Source organism: Mandrillus leucophaeus, unplaced genomic scaffold (genome assembly GCF_000951045.1).
Source record: "Mandrillus leucophaeus isolate KB7577 unplaced genomic scaffold, Mleu.le_1.0 Scaffold777, whole genome shotgun sequence".
Taxonomy (NCBI): Eukaryota; Metazoa; Chordata; class Mammalia; order Primates; family Cercopithecidae; genus Mandrillus; species Mandrillus leucophaeus.
In genome coordinates, this window is record NW_012108441.1 from 2,093,000 (window position 1) to 2,096,217 (window position 3,218).

A 3,218-nucleotide genomic window follows, 5' to 3' on the forward strand; every position below is an offset into this window, starting at 1 on the left:
CCTCTGCTCATTTGACAGTTACCACGAGCTTTGGGCAGAGGGGGAGAGAAGTGCATATGTTGTCACCTGCCGCTCTGCTGCTTCCATAGCCCATGTTAGGAATGAGCATGGTGTAGATTAAGTACAACTACACAATAGTCATCAATTCCCAATGTTATCAATACATTAGAAAAGGGCTTTGATTTCCAATTAAGTACTGAATAATTGAAAGAAAAATGTGTTGTTGCAGGTTGTTGAGAAACACCTCTACCTCCATTTACCCTTTTATTAAGAAACAGGGATAAAAAATATTGTGATATCAGGATATCTAGAATTTGGAAGATATGGAATCATCCTGCTGAGTCCAAGGGCAATCCAGAAAATAAGCTGTGATTCAGACTCTGGTGTGCCCTGTAGATGCCATGGGTCATCCAGGAGCCTTGTTACCTGAATGATGAGGAGTCACCTGGGAGGAATTCATTCTAAGGTTAAAAAAAAAATGTCATCCTGGCATAGTGACTTTGCCCCAGTTCAAAAGCCCGGGTTGTTGAAGAGGAGCTGAATTTTAGGAATGGTGTGTTTACAATGAGTGCTGTGTTTCCCAGATTTTCCATCCATAAGGATCTGAACATTTTAGGAAGAGAGAGACAGAACTCTAAGAGCTGAATGAGCCACTCACTGAGAGTGCAGTAGTAGCTCAACAGGTCTGTGTTGTCCAAACCCTGCACTTTCCAAAGAAAGGTCTGTTCTTTGACAGCCTTCCAGGAGATAACCTCTAAGCCCTTGGAATATCCTGCCTGATCATAATGTGTTTGTTTACCTGGAGCTTTGAGTCATGCTAGATAGTTAATGCTGATGATTTATAGTGGGGGCTTTGGGCCACCTGGTATCAGTCTTGACCTCTGGAGGGGCTGGCGACTAAGTTCGGTCATGCAGACAGTCTGCCATGCCTTCATGCTCCCAAAACCACACCGGATGTCAGGCCTGGGGGAGCTCCCTGGGCAGCAATAGTCTGTGCAGGTTTCCTCACATCACTGCTGGAAGAATTAGACATCATTTGGTTCCATTTTCCAGCTGCAGAAAAACTGTAATGTTGGGGAGAAATTAATAATTGAGCTTAAATCAAAAGGAAGAACCTTGATTGTCTAGATTTTGTAGAATTTTTTTTTAAATGTTGAGGGAAGAAGGGAAAATCAACTACGTAGAAAAGGGAGCCTTTATTATGAACACACAACTATTTAAAACAAGTGAAGTAATACCCATGTAGAATAAAAGTAAAGAAAAAAGAAACAATTCAGATAATCATCACATAAGAATTTTATTTATTTTATTTTATTTTATTTTATTTGACAGAGTCTCGCTGTGTCGCCCAGGCTGGAGGGCCGTGATGCGATCTCGGCTCACTGCAACCTCGCCTCCTGGGTTCAAACGATTCTCGTGCCTCAGCCACCCAAGTATCTGAGATTACAGGCATGGTCCCACCTAATTTTTTTGGTAATTTTGGTAGAGATGGAGTTTCACCATGTTGGCCAGGGTGGTCTCGAACTCCTGGCCTCCAATGATCTGCCCGTCTCAGCCTCCCAAGGTGCTGAGATTACAGGCATGAGCCACTGCACCCAGCATCTGACTGCATTGCTGAATTCAAAATATCTGAATATGTTATACAGAAAATTGTTTTGAAAGCCTAATGAAAATTAATAACGAAATAGAATGTTCTACTTACAGTCATTGTTGACTTGTTTTGCAATGTGACAAAATAGATCTATATTGTTCATCTTGTCAAAAATATTTATGTGCAGAACTGTATTTTAAAACAAGCAAGTACAAAAGAGAAATAAATTAAAGTACGCGAATATTTTATTACCTCTCAAAATAGCCTGACTTGAAAAGACCATCACTCCATGGCCAATGGATCTACTTGATCCTGAAATAACCGAGAGTGGGGTGTATCTGTTACTGTCAGCAGGCCAACCTTACAGCAACAAGAAGAAAGGTGACAACCTGAGGGTCACCCCTGGGATTTCTATGGCCAACTTAAGTGGAAAGAACTAGCAGGAAACTAGTTGACTTTTTTTGAAGAAAGAAATGACAAGAGTTTCTCAATCAGTACCTTTTAGTCGTCATTTCTTGGAAACAACTATACGTCATACAGTTGATGCCTTTGAAAACACAACTTTGGGTCTGGGCTTAGTGGCTCACACCTGTAATCCCAGCACTTTGGGAGGCTGAGGCAGGTGGATCACTTCGATGTCAGGAGTTCGACACCAGCTTGGCCAACATGACGAAACCCCGTCTCTACTAAAAATACAAAAATTAGCCGGGAATGGTGGCATGCACCTGTAATCCCAGCTCCTTGGGAGGCTAAGGTGGGAGAATCACATGAATCCGGGAGATGGAGGTTGCAGTGAGCCAAGATCGTGCCACTGCACTCCAGCCTAGGCGACAGAGAGAGACTCCGTCTCAAAAAACAAACAAACAAGCAAGCAAAAAAACCCATAAAAGCACAATCCATTGATAAAAAGGGTACAGCTGGGCACGTTGGAAACACACAGGGCATGGGAGGGAGCCTGGGCTCCACTTGCAAGGCGAAGGCCATTCCAGGCAAAGGGGCAGGGGTGGCTGGAAAGAGCTCAGGGGTGAGGTCCTAGGCCCCATCCACTTGGCCTCCATCCCGAGTCCCTGCGTGCCTCTGCAGGAGGAGGAGCTGAAAGGTTCTGGGAACAGAGGCCCCAAAGAGCTCCCCCTACCCCAGTCCACGGCAACCACGCGCGGCCCCTTAGGCAGTGGAGAGAGCGTGCCAGCAGGTGGCGTGGCCCCACACGATCATTCACCCGCATGCGCGCTGAGCTGACCAATCAGCAAGGAGCGTGGGTAGCCAGGCCAGCTGCTCTCACGAGAACTGAGGACCCATTTTTGTAAGAAAGCCTCGTGGTGCCAGTGTCTGTAGATTCTGTGAGGAAGCAGCATCAGGGATCTCTCAGGTGAAGCGTTCGCAGTGGGAAAGCGGGAAGGTGCGCACGAGGCCTTCTGGGAACCAGGGTGTGAAGCGCTGAGCGGCCGGCTGACCTGTGAAGAAATGGCCCTGGCATCGTCGCCTGGGGCCTGGGTCAGGGCGAGGCCCTGAGGATGGGATGGGATGGATGGGGGCAGGGAGGGAGCTGGAGACACCTGAGTGATTCCCAGGGCCCGGGAGTGTCCCGGGGGCTTGTGCATGTGTGCAGGGGGGAGGGGTGGGGCAG